Source organism: Salvelinus fontinalis, chromosome 28 (genome assembly GCF_029448725.1).
Source record: "Salvelinus fontinalis isolate EN_2023a chromosome 28, ASM2944872v1, whole genome shotgun sequence".
NCBI classification, from domain to species: Eukaryota; Metazoa; Chordata; class Actinopteri; order Salmoniformes; family Salmonidae; genus Salvelinus; species Salvelinus fontinalis.
This window is the reverse complement of record NC_074692.1, coordinates 740,836-758,561: the sequence shown is the minus strand read 5'-3', so window position 1 is coordinate 758,561 and position 17,726 is coordinate 740,836.

Below are 17,726 nucleotides of genomic sequence, written 5' to 3'. Positions count from 1 at the left end.
TGTTGGGAAAGGGGTCGAAACGGCAGTTTTTGTGAAAGTTGTTTTGAATTTAACCTGTCTAGGATCAGCGTGGCGCTAGCGGCACACCCCCCCCCCCCACTGAAAAACCAGTGCCGCGAAATTCAAAAAAAATATTTTTTTAAAATATTTAACTTTCACACATTAAAGTCCAATACAGCTAATGAAAGACACAGATCTTGTGAATCCAGTCAACATTTCCGATTTTTAAAATGTTTTACAGGGAAGACACAATATGTAAAGATGTACATCTATTACCTAAAAACACATTAGCATAATCCACCATCTTTTATTTGTCCACCAACACCAGTAGCCATCACCAATTCGGCTAAACTAAGATATTTATAGCCCCTAACCAACAAAAAAACTCATTAGATGACAGTCTGATAACATATTTATGGTATGGGATAGGTTTTGTTAGAAAAAAGTGCATATTTCAGGTAGATGGCATAGTTTACAATTGCACCCACCATCACAAATGGACTAGAATAATTACAATGAGCAACGTGTTTACCTAACTACTAATCATCAAACATTTCGTAAAAATACACAGCATACACGAATCGAAAGACACAGATCCTGTGAATACAGACAATATTTCAGATTTTCTAAGTGTCTTACAGCGAAAACACAATAAATCGTTATATTAGCATAGCACATAGCAATTAGCAGCCCAGCATTGATTCTAGCCAAAGTGAGCGATAAAAGTCAACATCGCCAAAAGATATTAATTTTTTCACTAACCTTCTCAGAATTCTTCCGATGACACTCCTGTAACATCACATTACAACATGCATATACAGTTTGATCGAAAATGTTTATATTTAGCCACCAAAATCATGGTTAGACAATGTGAAATGTAGACAAGCTGGTAAAGAAAAAGTCCTTGCGCCACTTAGACAGTGATCTACTCTTATACATAAATACTCATAAACGTGACTAAAAAATATAGGGTGGACAGGGATTGATAGACAATTTAATTCTTAATACAATTGCGTTATTACATTTTTTAATTTATCCTTACTTTTCAATACAGTTTGCGCCAAGCGAAGCTACGTCAAAAAACATGGCGTCCTAAGCCACTAAAATGTTTCGACAGAAACACGATTTATCATAATAAAAATGTCCTACCTTGAGCTGTTCTTCCATCCGTATCTTGGGCAAAGGATCCTTTCTTGGGAGAAATCGTCTTTTGGTGGAAAGCTGTCCTCTTGCCATGTGGAAATGTCAACTGCGTTCGGGATGAACTGAAAAGCGTGCCCAACTTTTCACATCGTTGCAAAAATAAATGTCCCAAAATCGCACTAAACGGATATAAATTGCTATAAAACGCTTTAAATTAACTACCTTATGATGTTTTTAACTCCTATAACGAGTGAAAAGATGACCGGAGAAATATAACAGGCTAAACTAACGCTTGGAACAGGTGCGCGCCGGTGTCCTCTAGGCTCATGACGCAGCTCCCAAAGAATGACTAGCTTCAGGGTTTTTTCATTTGTAGGGCCTGTGAACGCGCAATCGACCCCGTTGGAATCGTCATCACGTAAAGGCATCCAGGGGAAGACGTAAGAAGTGTCCGTATAGTCATAGCAACGACAGTGCCCTTTTAACTGACTTCAGAAGAGTGGCCAACATTTCTCAAATCTGACTCCATGTCAGGGAAATTGCTGTAGAATGGGCTCTGTTCCACTTAGAGACAAAATTTCAACTCCTATAGAAACTATAGACTGTTTTCTATCCAATAATAATAATAATATGCATATTGTACGATCAAGGATTTTGTGGGAAGCCGTTTAAAAAATTACCCAAATTAGCATAAATAGTCTAAACAGCGCCCCCATCCCCAACAGGTTAATGAATCTGCTAACTTCTGACATTTTTTACCGAAGCCAGAAAAACAGGCGAAGGGTTACAAAAATAGCTCTAGTTACAGATTGGTAGACCCGATTTGAAATCCGACTTGTTGCTTGAAAAGCTGAAGAGTAGGGGTAGATTTTATATAGAAAACATTGTTTTCTGTAAAATGTTGGGAAAGGGGTCAAAACGGCAGTTTTTGTGAAAGTTGTTTTGAATTTAATGAATCTGCTAACTTCTGACATTTTTTACCGAAGCCAGAAAAACAGGCGAAGGGTTACAAAAATAGCTCTAGTTACAGTTTGGTAGACCCGATTTGAAATCCGACTTGTTGCTTGAAAAGCTGAAGATTAGGGGTAGATTTTATATAGAAAACATTGTTTTCTGTAAAATGTTGGGAAAGGGGTCAAAACGGCAGTTTTTGTGAAAGTTGTTTTGAATTTAATGAATCTGCTAACTTCTGACATTTTTTACCGAAGCCAGAAAAACAGGCGAAGGGTTACAAAAATAGCTCTAGTTACAGATTGGTAGACCCGATTTGAAATCCGACTTGTTGCTTGAAAAGCTGAAGATTAGGGGTAGATTTTATATAGAAAACATTGTTTTCTGTAAAATGTTGGGAAAGGGGTCAAAACGGCAGTTTTTGTGAAAGTTGTTTTGAATTTAATGAATCTGCTAACTTCTGACATTTTTTACCGAAGCCAGAAAAACAGGCGAAGGGTTACAAAAATAGCTCTAGTTACAGATTGGTAGACCCGATTTGAAATCCGACTTGTTGCTTGAAAAGCTGAAGAGTAGGGGTAGATTTTATATAGAAAACATTGTTTTCTGTAAAATGTTGGGAAAGGGGTCAAAACGGCAGTTTTTGTGAAAGTTGTTTTGAATTTAATGAATCTGCTAACTTCTGACATTTTTTACCGAAGCCAGAAAAACAGGCGAAGGGTTACAAAAATAGCTCTAGTTACAGTTTGGTAGACCCGATTTGAAATCCGACTTGTTGCTTGAAAAGCTGAAGATTAGGGGTAGATTTTATATAGAAAACATTGTTTTCTGTAAAATGTTGGGAAAGGGGTCAAAACGGCAGTTTTTGTGAAAGTTGTTTTGAATTTAAATTCAAAACAACTTTCACAAAAACTGCCGTTTTGACCCCTTTCCCAAAATTTTACAGAAAACAATGTTTTCTATATAAAATCTACCCCTAATCTTCAGCTTTTCAAGCAACAAGTCGGATTTCAAATCGGGTCTACCAATCTGTAACTAGAGCTATTTTTGTAACCCTTCGCCTGTTTTTCTGGCTTCGGTAAAAAATGTCAGAAGTTAGCAGATTCATTAAATTCAAAACAACTTTCACAAAAACTGCCGTTTTGACCCCTTTCCCAAAATTTTACAGAAAACAATGTTTTCTATACAAAATCTACCCCTAATCTTCAGCATTTTCAAGCAACAAGTCGGATTTCAAATCGGGTCTACCAATCTGTAACTAGAGCTATTTTTGTAACCCTTCGCCTGTTTTTCTGGCTTCGGTAAAAAATGTCAGAAGTTAGCAGATTCATTAAATTCAAAACAACTTTCACAAAAACTGCCGTTTTGACCCCTTTCCCAACATTTTACAGAAAACAATGTTTTCTATATAAAATCTACCCCTAATCTTCTGCTTTTCAAGCAACAAGTCGGATTTCAAATCGGGTCTACCAATCTGTAACTAGAGCTATTTTTGTAACCCTTCGCCTGTTTTTCTGGCTTCGGTAAAAAATGTCAGAAATTAGCAGATTCATTAAATTCAAAACAACTTTCACAAAAACTGCCGTTTTGACCCCTTTCCCAAAATTTTACAGAAAACAATGTTTTCTATATAAAATATACCCCTAATCTTCTGCTTTTCAAGCAACAAGTCGGATTTCAAATCGGGTCTACCAATCTGTAACTAGAGCTATTTTTGTAACCCTTCGCCTGTTTTTCTGGCTTCGGTAAAAAATGTCAGAAGTTAGCAGATTCATTAAATTCAAAACAACTTTCACAAAAACTGCCGTTTTGACCCCTTTCCCAAAATTTTACAGAAAACAATGTTTTCTATACAAAATCTACCCCTATTCTTCTGCTTTTCAAGCAACAAGTCGGATTTCAAATCGGGTCTACCAATCTGTAACTAGAGCTATTTTTGTAACCCTTCGCCTGTTTTTCTGGCTTCGGTAAAAAATGTCAGAAGTTAGCAGATTCATTAAATTCAAAACAACTTTCACAAAAACTGCCGTTTTGACCCCTTTCCCAAAATTTTACAGAAAACAATGTTTTCTATATAAAATCTACCCCTAATCTTCAGATTTTCAAGCAACAAGTCGGATTTCAAATCGGGTCTACCAATCTCTAACTAGAGCTATTTTTGTAACCCTTCGCCTTTTTTTCTGGCTTCGGTAAAAAATGTCAGAAGTTAGCAGATTCATTAAATTCAAAACAACTTTCACAAAAACTGCCGTTTTGACCCCTTTCCCAACATTTTACAGAAAACAATGTTTTCTATATAAAATCTACCCCTAATCTTCTGCTTTTCAAGCAACAAGTCGGATTTCAAATCGGGTCTACCAATCTGTAACTAGAGCTATTTTTGTAACCCTTCGCCTGTTTTTCTGGCTTCGGTAAAAAATGTCAGAAGTTAGCAGATTCATTAAATTCAAAACAACTTTCACAAAAACTGCCGTTTTGACCCCTTTCCCAACATTTTACAGAAAACAATGTTTTCTATATAAAATCTACCCCTAATCTTCTGCTTTTCAAGCAACAAGTCGGATTTCAAATCGGGTCTACCAATCTGTAACTAGAGCTATTTTTGTAACCCTTCGCCTGTTTTTCTGGCTTCGGTAAAAAATGTCAGAAATTAGCAGATTCATTAAATTCAAAACAACTTTCACAAAAACTGCCGTTTTGACCCCTTTCCCAAAATTTTACAGAAAACAATGTTTTCTATATAAAATATACCCCTAATCTTCTGCTTTTCAAGCAACAAGTCGGATTTCAAATCGGGTCTACCAATCTGTAACTAGAGCTATTTTTGTAACCCTTCGCCTGTTTTTCTGGCTTCGGTAAAAAATGTCAGAAGTTAGCAGATTCATTAAATTCAAAACAACTTTCACAAAAACTGCCGTTTTGACCCCTTTCCCAAAATTTTACAGAAAACAATGTTTTCTATACAAAATCTACCCCTATTCTTCTGCTTTTCAAGCAACAAGTCGGATTTCAAATCGGGTCTACCAATCTGTAACTAGAGCTATTTTTGTAACCCTTCGCCTGTTTTTCTGGCTTCGGTAAAAAATGTCAGAAGTTAGCAGATTCATTAAATTCAAAACAACTTTCACAAAAACTGCCGTTTTGACCCCTTTCCCAAAATTTTACAGAAAACAATGTTTTCTATATAAAATCTACCCCTAATCTTCAGATTTTCAAGCAACAAGTCGGATTTCAAATCGGGTCTACCAATCTCTAACTAGAGCTATTTTTGTAACCCTTCGCCTTTTTTTCTGGCTTCGGTAAAAAATGTCAGAAGTTAGCAGATTCATTAAATTCAAAACAACTTTCACAAAAACTGCCGTTTTGACCCCTTTCCCAACATTTTACAGAAAACAATGTTTTCTATACAAAATCTACCCCTAATCTTCTGCTTTTCAAGCAACAAGTCGGATTTCAAATCGGGTCTACCAATCTGTAACTAGAGCTATTTTTGTAACCCTTCGCCTGTTTTTCTGGCTTCGGTAAAAAATGTCAGAAGTTAGCAGATTCATTAAATTCAAAACAACTTTCACAAAAACTGCCGTTTTGACCCCTTTCCCAACATTTTACAGAAAACAATGTTTTCTATATAAAATCTACCCCTAATCTTCTGCTTTTCAAGCAACAAGTCGGATTTCAAATCGGGTCTACCAATCTGTAACTAGAGCTATTTTTGTAACCCTTCGCCTGTTTTTCTGGCTTCGGTAAAAAATGTCAGAAATTAGCAGATTCATTAAATTCAAAACAACTTTCACAAAAACTGCCGTTTTGACCCCTTTCCCAAAATTTTACAGAAAACAATGTTTTCTATATAAAATATACCCCTAATCTTCTGCTTTTCAAGCAACAAGTCGGATTTCAAATCGGGTCTACCAATCTGTAACTAGAGCTATTTTTGTAACCCTTCGCCTGTTTTTCTGGCTTCGGTAAAAAATGTCAGAAGTTAGCAGATTCATTAAATTCAAAACAACTTTCACAAAAACTGCCGTTTTGACCCCTTTCCCAAAATTTTACAGAAAACAATGTTTTCTATACAAAATCTACCCCTATTCTTCTGCTTTTCAAGCAACAAGTCGGATTTCAAATCGGGTCTACCAATCTGTAACTAGAGCTATTTTTGTAACCCTTCGCCTGTTTTTCTGGCTTCGGTAAAAAATGTCAGAAGTTAGCAGATTCATTAAATTCAAAACAACTTTCACAAAAACTGCCGTTTTGACCCCTTTCCCAAAATTTTACAGAAAACAATGTTTTCTATATAAAATCTACCCCTAATCTTCAGATTTTCAAGCAACAAGTCGGATTTCAAATCGGGTCTACCAATCTCTAACTAGAGCTATTTTTGTAACCCTTCGCCTTTTTTTCTGGCTTCGGTAAAAAATGTCAGAAGTTAGCAGATTCATTAAATTCAAAACAACTTTCACAAAAACTGCCGTTTTGACCCCTTTCCCAACATTTTACAGAAAACAATGTTTTCTATATAAAATCTACCCCTAATCTTCTGCTTTTCAAGCAACAAGTCGGATTTCAAATCGGGTCTACCAATCTGTAACTAGAGCTATTTTTGTAACCCTTCGCCTGTTTTTCTGGCTTCGGTAAAAAATGTCAGAAATTAGCAGATTCATTAAATTCAAAACAACTTTCACAAAAACTGCCGTTTTGACCCCTTTCCCAAAATTTTACAGAAAACAATGTTTTCTATATAAAATATACCCCTAATCTTCTGCTTTTCAAGCAACAAGTCGGATTTCAAATCGGGTCTACCAATCTGTAACTAGAGCTATTTTTGTAACCCTTCGCCTGTTTTTCTGGCTTCGGTAAAAAATGTCAGAAGTTAGCAGATTCATTAAATTCAAAACAACTTTCACAAAAACTGCCGTTTTGACCCCTTTCCCAAAATTTTACAGAAAACAATGTTTTCTATACAAAATCTACCCCTATTCTTCTGCTTTTCAAGCAACAAGTCGGATTTCAAATCGGGTCTACCAATCTGTAACTAGAGCTATTTTTGTAACCCTTCGCCTGTTTTTCTGGCTTCGGTAAAAAATGTCAGAAGTTAGCAGATTCATTAAATTCAAAACAACTTTCACAAAAACTGCCGTTTTGACCCCTTTCCCAAAATTTTACAGAAAACAATGTTTTCTATATAAAATCTACCCCTAATCTTCAGATTTTCAAGCAACAAGTCGGATTTCAAATCGGGTCTACCAATCTCTAACTAGAGCTATTTTTGTAACCCTTCGCCTTTTTTTCTGGCTTCGGTAAAAAATGTCAGAAGTTAGCAGATTCATTAAATTCAAAACAACTTTCACAAAAACTGCCGTTTTGACCCCTTTCCCAACATTTTACAGAAAACAATGTTTTCTATATAAAATCTACCCCTAATCTTCTGCTTTTCAAGCAACAAGTCGGATTTCAAATCGGGTCTACCAATCTGTAACTAGAGCTATTTTTGTAACCCTTCGCCTGTTTTTCTGGCTTCGGTAAAAAATGTCAGAAGTTAGCAGATTCATTAAATTCAAAACAACTTTCACAAAAACTGCCGTTTTGACCCCTTTCCCAAAATTTTACAGAAAACAATGTTTTCTATACAAAATCTACCCCTATTCTTCTGCTTTTCAAGCAACAAGTCGGATTTCAAATCGGGTCTACCAATCTGTAACTAGAGCTATTTTTGTAACCCTTCGCCTGTTTTTCTGGCTTCGGTAAAAAATGTCAGAAGTTAGCAGATTCATTAAATTCAAAACAACTTTCACAAAAACTGCCGTTTTGACCCCTTTCCCAAAATTTTACAGAAAACAATGTTTTCTATATAAAATCTACCCCTAATCTTCAGATTTTCAAGCAACAAGTCGGATTTCAAATCGGGTCTACCAATCTCTAACTAGAGCTATTTTTGTAACCCTTCGCCTTTTTTTCTGGCTTCGGTAAAAAATGTCAGAAGTTAGCAGATTCATTAAATTCAAAACAACTTTCACAAAAACTGCCGTTTTGACCCCTTTCCCAACATTTTACAGAAAACAATGTTTTCTATATAAAATCTACCCCTAATCTTCTGCTTTTCAAGCAACAAGTCGGATTTCAAATCGGGTCTACCAATCTGTAACTAGAGCTATTTTTGTAACCCTTCGCCTGTTTTTCTGGCTTCGGTAAAAAATGTCAGAAATTAGCAGATTCATTAAATTCAAAACAACTTTCACAAAAACTGCCGTTTTGACCCCTTTCCCAAAATTTTACAGAAAACAATGTTTTCTATATAAAATATACCCCTAATCTTCTGCTTTTCAAGCAACAAGTCGGATTTCAAATCGGGTCTACCAATCTGTAACTAGAGCTATTTTTGTAACCCTTCGCCTGTTTTTCTGGCTTCGGTAAAAAATGTCAGAAGTTAGCAGATTCATTAAATTCAAAACAACTTTCACAAAAACTGCCGTTTTGACCCCTTTCCCAAAATTTTACAGAAAACAATGTTTTCTATACAAAATCTACCCCTATTCTTCTGCTTTTCAAGCAACAAGTCGGATTTCAAATCGGGTCTACCAATCTGTAACTAGAGCTATTTTTGTAACCCTTCGCCTGTTTTTCTGGCTTCGGTAAAAAATGTCAGAAGTTAGCAGATTCATTAAATTCAAAACAACTTTCACAAAAACTGCCGTTTTGACCCCTTTCCCAAAATTTTACAGAAAACAATGTTTTCTATACAAAATCTACCCCTAATCTTCAGATTTTCAAGCAACAAGTCGGATTTCAAATCGGGTCTACCAATCTCTAACTAGAGCTATTTTTGTAACCCTTCGCCTTTTTTTCTGGCTTCGGTAAAAAATGTCAGAAGTTAGCAGATTCATTAAATTCAAAACAACTTTCACAAAAACTGCCGTTTTGACCCCTTTCCCAAAATTTTACAGAAAACAATGTTTTCTATATAAAATCTACCCCTAATCTTCAGATTTTCAAGCAACAAGTCGGATTTCAAATCGGGTCTACCAATCTCTAACTAGAGCTATTTTTGTAACCCTTCGCCTTTTTTTCTGGCTTCGGTAAAAAATGTCAGAAGTTAGCAGATTCATTAAATTCAAAACAACTTTCACAAAAACTGCCGTTTTGACCCCTTTCCCAACATTTTACAGAAAACAATGTTTTCTATATAAAATCTACCCCTAATCTTCTGCTTTTCAAGCAACAAGTCGGATTTCAAATCGGGTCTACCAATCTGTAACTAGAGCTATTTTTGTAACCCTTCGCCTGTTTTTCTGGCTTCGGTAAAAAATGTCAGAAATTAGCAGATTCATTAAATTCAAAACAACTTTCACAAAAACTGCCGTTTTGACCCCTTTCCCAAAATTTTACAGAAAACAATGTTTTCTATATAAAATATACCCCTAATCTTCTGCTTTTCAAGCAACAAGTCGGATTTCAAATCGGGTCTACCAATCTGTAACTAGAGCTATTTTTGTAACCCTTCGCCTGTTTTTCTGGCTTCGGTAAAAAATGTCAGAAGTTAGCAGATTCATTAAATTCAAAACAACTTTCACAAAAACTGCCGTTTTGACCCCTTTCCCAAAATTTTACAGAAAACAATGTTTTCTATACAAAATCTACCCCTATTCTTCTGCTTTTCAAGCAACAAGTCGGATTTCAAATCGGGTCTACCAATCTGTAACTAGAGCTATTTTTGTAACCCTTCGCCTGTTTTTCTGGCTTCGGTAAAAAATGTCAGAAGTTAGCAGATTCATTAAATTCAAAACAACTTTCACAAAAACTGCCGTTTTGACCCCTTTCCCAAAATTTTACAGAAAACAATGTTTTCTATATAAAATCTACCCCTAATCTTCAGATTTTCAAGCAACAAGTCGGATTTCAAATCGGGTCTACCAATCTCTAACTAGAGCTATTTTTGTAACCCTTCGCCTTTTTTTCTGGCTTCGGTAAAAAATGTCAGAAGTTAGCAGATTCATTAAATTCAAAACAACTTTCACAAAAACTGCCGTTTTGACCCCTTTCCCAACATTTTACAGAAAACAATGTTTTCTATATAAAATCTACCCCTAATCTTCTGCTTTTCAAGCAACAAGTCGGATTTCAAATCGGGTCTACCAATCTGTAACTAGAGCTATTTTTGTAACCCTTCGCCTGTTTTTCTGGCTTCGGTAAAAAATGTCAGAAATTAGCAGATTCATTAAATTCAAAACAACTTTCACAAAAACTGCCGTTTTGACCCCTTTCCCAAAATTTTACAGAAAACAATGTTTTCTATATAAAATCTACCCCTAATCTTCTGCTTTTCAAGCAACAAGTCGGATTTCAAATCGGGTCTACCAATCTGTAACTAGAGCTATTTTTGTAACCCTTCGCCTGTTTTTCTGGCTTCGGTAAAAAATGTCAGAAGTTAGCAGATTCATTAAATTCAAAACAACTTTCACAAAAACTGCCGTTTTGACCCCTTTCCCAAAATTTTACAGAAAACAATGTTTTCTATACAAAATCTACCCCTAATCTTCTGCTTTTCAAGCAACAAGTCGGATTTCAAATCGGGTCTACCAATCTGTAACTAGAGCTATTTTTGTAACCCTTCGCCTGTTTTTCTGGCTTCGGTAAAAAATGTCAGAAGTTAGCAGATTCATTAAATTCAAAACAACTTTCACAAAAACTGCCGTTTTGACCCCTTTCCCAAAATTTTACAGAAAACAATGTTTTCTATATAAAATCTACCCCTAATCTTCAGATTTTCAAGCAACAAGTCGGATTTCAAATCGGGTCTACCAATCTCTAACTAGAGCTATTTTTGTAACCCTTCGCCTGTTTTTCTGGCTTCGGTAAAAAATGTCAGAAGTTAGCAGATTCATTAAATTCAAAACAACTTTCACAAAAACTGCCGTTTTGACCCCTTTCCCAACATTTTACAGAAAACAATGTTTTCTATATAAAATCTACCCCTAATCTTCTGCTTTTCAAGCAACAAGTCGGATTTCAAATCGGGTCTACCAATCTGTAACTAGAGCTATTTTTGTAACCCTTCGCCTGTTTTTCTGGCTTCGGTAAAAAATGTCAGAAGTTAGCAGATTCATTAAATTCAAAACAACTTTCACAAAAACTGCCGTTTTGACCCCTTTCCCAAAATTTTACAGAAAACAATGTTTTCTATACAAAATCTACCCCTAATCTTCTGCTTTTCAAGCAACAAGTCGGATTTCAAATCGGGTCTACCAATCTGTAACTAGAGCTATTTTTGTAACCCTTCGCCTGTTTTTCTGGCTTCGGTAAAAAATGTCAGAAGTTAGCAGATTCATTAAATTCAAAACAACTTTCACAAAAACTGCCGTTTTGACCCCTTTCCCAAAATTTTACAGAAAACAATGTTTTCTATATAAAATCTACCCCTAATCTTCAGATTTTCAAGCAACAAGTCGGATTTCAAATCGGGTCTACCAATCTCTAACTAGAGCTATTTTTGTAACCCTTCGCCTTTTTTTCTGGCTTCGGTAAAAAATGTCAGAAGTTAGCAGATTCATTAAATTCAAAACAACTTTCACAAAAACTGCCGTTTTGACCCCTTTCCCAACATTTTACAGAAAACAATGTTTTCTATATAAAATCTACCCCTAATCTTCTGCTTTTCAAGCAACAAGTCGGATTTCAAATCGGGTCTACCAATCTGTAACTAGAGCTATTTTTGTAACCCTTCGCCTGTTTTTCTGGCTTCGGTAAAAAATGTCAGAAGTTAGCAGATTCATTAAATTCAAAACAACTTTCACAAAAACTGCCGTTTTGACCCCTTTCCCAAAATTTTACAGAAAACAATGTTTTCTATATAAAATCTACCCCTAATCTTCTGCTTTTCAAGCAACAAGTCGGATTTCAAATCGGGTCTACCAATCTGTAACTAGAGCTATTTTTGTAACCCTTCGCCTGTTTTTCTGGCTTCGGTAAAAAATGTCAGAAGTTAGCAGATTCATTAAATTCAAAACAACTTTCACAAAAACTGCCGTTTTGACCCCTTTCCCAAAATTTTACAGAAAACAATGTTTTCTATACAAAATCTACCCCTAATCTTCTGCTTTTCAAGCAACAAGTCGGATTTCAAATCGGGTCTACCAATCTGTAACTAGAGCTATTTTTGTAACCCTTCGCCTGTTTTTCTGGCTTCGGTAAAAAATGTCAGAAGTTAGCAGATTCATTAAATTCAAAACAACTTTCACAAAAACTGCCGTTTTGACCCCTTTCCCAAAATTTTACAGAAAACAATGTTTTCTATACAAAATCTACCCCTAATCTTCTGCTTTTCAAGCAACAAGTCGGATTTCAAATCGGGTCTACCAATCTGTAACTAGAGCTATTTTTGTAACCCTTCGCCTGTTTTTCTGGCTTCGGTAAAAAATGTCAGAAGTTAGCAGATTCATTAAATTCAAAACAACTTTCACAAAAACTGCCGTTTTGACCCCTTTCCCAAAATTTTACAGAAAACAATGTTTTCTATATAAAATCTACCCCTAATCTTCAGATTTTCAAGCAACAAGTCGGATTTCAAATCGGGTCTACCAATCTCTAACTAGAGCTATTTTTGTAACCCTTCGCCTTTTTTTCTGGCTTCGGTAAAAAATGTCAGAAGTTAGCAGATTCATTAAATTCAAAACAACTTTCACAAAAACTGCCGTTTTGACCCCTTTCCCAACATTTTACAGAAAACAATGTTTTCTATATAAAATCTACCCCTAATCTTCTGCTTTTCAAGCAACAAGTCGGATTTCAAATCGGGTCTACCAATCTGTAACTAGAGCTATTTTTGTAACCCTTCGCCTGTTTTTCTGGCTTCGGTAAAAAATGTCAGAAATTAGCAGATTCATTAAATTCAAAACAACTTTCACAAAAACTGCCGTTTTGACCCCTTTCCCAAAATTTTACAGAAAACAATGTTTTCTATATAAAATATACCCCTAATCTTCTGCTTTTCAAGCAACAAGTCGGATTTCAAATCGGGTCTACCAATCTGTAACTAGAGCTATTTTTGTAACCCTTCGCCTGTTTTTCTGGCTTCGGTAAAAAATGTCAGAAGTTAGCAGATTCATTAAATTCAAAACAACTTTCACAAAAACTGCCGTTTTGACCCCTTTCCCAAAATTTTACAGAAAACAATGTTTTCTATACAAAATCTACCCCTATTCTTCTGCTTTTCAAGCAACAAGTCGGATTTCAAATCGGGTCTACCAATCTGTAACTAGAGCTATTTTTGTAACCCTTCGCCTGTTTTTCTGGCTTCGGTAAAAAATGTCAGAAGTTAGCAGATTCATTAAATTCAAAACAACTTTCACAAAAACTGCCGTTTTGACCCCTTTCCCAAAATTTTACAGAAAACAATGTTTTCTATACAAAATCTACCCCTAATCTTCAGATTTTCAAGCAACAAGTCGGATTTCAAATCGGGTCTACCAATCTCTAACTAGGGCTATTTTTGTAACACTTCGCCTTTTTTTCTGGCTTCGGTAAAAAATGTCAGAAGTTAGCAGATTCATTAAATTCAAAACAACTTTCACAAAAACTGCCGTTTTGACCCCTTTCCCAAAATTTTACAGAAAACAATGTTTTCTATATAAAATCTACCCCTAATCTTCAGATTTTCAAGCAACAAGTCGGATTTCAAATCGGGTCTACCAATCTCTAACTAGAGCTATTTTTGTAACCCTTCGCCTTTTTTTCTGGCTTCGGTAAAAAATGTCAGAAGTTAGCAGATTCATTAAATTCAAAACAACTTTCACAAAAACTGCCGTTTTGACCCCTTTCCCAACATTTTACAGAAAACAATGTTTTCTATATAAAATCTACCCCTAATCTTCTGCTTTTCAAGCAACAAGTCGGATTTCAAATCGGGTCTACCAATCTGTAACTAGAGCTATTTTTGTAACCCTTCGCCTGTTTTTCTGGCTTCGGTAAAAAATGTCAGAAATTAGCAGATTCATTAAATTCAAAACAACTTTCACAAAAACTGCCGTTTTGACCCCTTTCCCAAAATTTTACAGAAAACAATGTTTTCTATATAAAATCTACCCCTAATCTTCTGCTTTTCAAGCAACAAGTCGGATTTCAAATCGGGTCTACCAATCTGTAACTAGAGCTATTTTTGTAACCCTTCGCCTGTTTTTCTGGCTTCGGTAAAAAATGTCAGAAGTTAGCAGATTCATTAAATTCAAAACAACTTTCACAAAAACTGCCGTTTTGACCCCTTTCCCAAAATTTTACAGAAAACAATGTTTTCTATACAAAATCTACCCCTATTCTTCTGCTTTTCAAGCAACAAGTCGGATTTCAAATCGGGTCTACCAATCTGTAACTAGAGCTATTTTTGTAACCCTTCGCCTGTTTTTCTGGCTTCGGTAAAAAATGTCAGAAGTTAGCAGATTCATTAAATTCAAAACAACTTTCACAAAAACTGCCGTTTTGACCCCTTTCCCAAAATTTTACAGAAAACAATGTTTTCTATACAAAATCTACCCCTAATCTTCAGATTTTCAAGCAACAAGTCGGATTTCAAATCGGGTCTACCAATCTCTAACTAGAGCTATTTTTGTAACCCTTCGCCTTTTTTTCTGGCTTCGGTAAAAAATGTCAGAAGTTAGCAGATTCATTAAATTCAAAACAACTTTCACAAAAACTGCCGTTTTGACCCCTTTCCCAACATTTTACAGAAAACAATGTTTTCTATATAAAATCTACCCCTAATCTTCTGCTTTTCAAGCAACAAGTCGGATTTCAAATCGGGTCTACCAATCTGTAACTAGAGCTATTTTTGTAACCCTTCGCCTGTTTTTCTGGCTTCGGTAAAAAATGTCAGAAATTAGCAGATTCATTAAATTCAAAACAACTTTCACAAAAACTGCCGTTTTGACCCCTTTCCCAAAATTTTACAGAAAACAATGTTTTCTATATAAAATCTACCCCTAATCTTCTGCTTTTCAAGCAACAAGTCGGATTTCAAATCGGGTCTACCAATCTGTAACTAGAGCTATTTTTGTAACCCTTCGCCTGTTTTTCTGGCTTCGGTAAAAAATGTCAGAAGTTAGCAGATTCATTAAATTCAAAACAACTTTCACAAAAACTGCCGTTTTGACCCCTTTCCCAAAATTTTACAGAAAACAATGTTTTCTATACAAAATCTACCCCTAATCTTCTGCTTTTCAAGCAACAAGTCGGATTTCAAATCGGGTCTACCAATCTGTAACTAGAGCTATTTTTGTAACCCTTCGCCTGTTTTTCTGGCTTCGGTAAAAAATGTCAGAAGTTAGCAGATTCATTAAATTCAAAACAACTTTCACAAAAACTGCCGTTTTGACCCCTTTCCCAAAATTTTACAGAAAACAATGTTTTCTATATAAAATCTACCCCTAATCTTCAGATTTTCAAGCAACAAGTCGGATTTCAAATCGGGTCTACCAATCTCTAACTAGAGCTATTTTTGTAACCCTTCGCCTTTTTTTCTGGCTTCGGTAAAAAATGTCAGAAGTTAGCAGATTCATTAAATTCAAAACAACTTTCACAAAAACTGCCGTTTTGACCCCTTTCCCAACATTTTACAGAAAACAATGTTTTCTATATAAAATCTACCCCTAATCTTCTGCTTTTCAAGCAACAAGTCGGATTTCAAATCGGGTCTACCAATCTGTAACTAGAGCTATTTTTGTAACCCTTCGCCTGTTTTTCTGGCTTCGGTAAAAAATGTCAGAAGTTAGCAGATTCATTAAATTCAAAACAACTTTCACAAAAACTGCCGTTTTGACCCCTTTCCCAAAATTTTACAGAAAACAATGTTTTCTATACAAAATCTACCCCTAATCTTCTGCTTTTCAAGCAACAAGTCGGATTTCAAATCGGGTCTACCAATCTGTAACTAGAGCTATTTTTGTAACCCTTCGCCTGTTTTTCTGGCTTCGGTAAAAAATGTCAGAAGTTAGCAGATTCATTAAATTCAAAACAACTTTCACAAAAACTGCCGTTTTGACCCCTTTCCCAAAATTTTACAGAAAACAATGTTTTCTATATAAAATCTACCCCTAATCTTCAGATTTTCAAGCAACAAGTCGGATTTCAAATCGGGTCTACCAATCTCTAACTAGAGCTATTTTTGTAACCCTTCGCCTTTTTTTCTGGCTTCGGTAAAAAATGTCAGAAGTTAGCAGATTCATTAAATTCAAAACAACTTTCACAAAAACTGCCGTTTTGACCCCTTTCCCAACATTTTACAGAAAACAATGTTTTCTATATAAAATCTACCCCTAATCTTCTGCTTTTCAAGCAACAAGTCGGATTTCAAATCGGGTCTACCAATCTGTAACTAGAGCTATTTTTGTAACCCTTCGCCTGTTTTTCTGGCTTCGGTAAAAAATGTCAGAAATTAGCAGATTCATTAAATTCAAAACAACTTTCACAAAAACTGCCGTTTTGACCCCTTTCCCAAAATTTTACAGAAAACAATGTTTTCTATATAAAATCTACCCCTAATCTTCTGCTTTTCAAGCAACAAGTCGGATTTCAAATCGGGTCTACCAATCTGTAACTAGAGCTATTTTTGTAACCCTTCGCCTGTTTTTCTGGCTTCGGTAAAAAATGTCAGAAGTTAGCAGATTCATTAAATTCAAAACAACTTTCACAAAAACTGCCGTTTTGACCCCTTTCCCAAAATTTTACAGAAAACAATGTTTTCTATACAAAATCTACCCCTAATCTTCTGCTTTTCAAGCAACAAGTCGGATTTCAAATCGGGTCTACCAATCTGTAACTAGAGCTATTTTTGTAACCCTTCGCCTGTTTTTCTGGCTTCGGTAAAAAATGTCAGAAGTTAGCAGATTCATTAAATTCAAAACAACTTTCACAAAAACTGCCGTTTTGACCCCTTTCCCAAAATTTTACAGAAAACAATGTTTTCTATACAAAATCTACCCCTAATCTTCAGATTTTCAAGCAACAAGTCGGATTTCAAATCGGGTCTACCAATCTCTAACTAGAGCTATTTTTGTAACCCTTCGCCTGTTTTTCTGGCTTCGGTAAAAAATGTCAGAAGTTAGCAGATTCATTAAATTCAAAACAACTTTCACAAAAACTGCCGTTTTGACCCCTTTCCCAAAATTTTACAGAAAACAATGTTTTCTATATAAAATCTACCCCTAATCTTCAGATTTTCAAGCAACAAGTCGGATTTCAAATCGGGTCTACCAATCTCTAACTAGAGCTATTTTTGTAACCCTTCGCCTTTTTTTCTGGCTTCGGTAAAAAATGTCAGAAGTTAGCAGATTCATTAAATTCAAAACAACTTTCACAAAAACTGCCGTTTTGACCCCTTTCCCAACATTTTACAGAAAACAATGTTTTCTATATAAAATCTACCCCTAATCTTCTGCTTTTCAAGCAACAAGTCGGATTTCAAATCGGGTCTACCAATCTGTAACTAGAGCTATTTTTGTAACCCTTCGCCTGTTTTTCTGGCTTCGGTAAAAAATGTCAGAAATTAGCAGATTCATTAAATTCAAAACAACTTTCACAAAAACTGCCGTTTTGACCCCTTTCCCAAAATTTTACAGAAAACAATGTTTTCTATATAAAATCTACCCCTA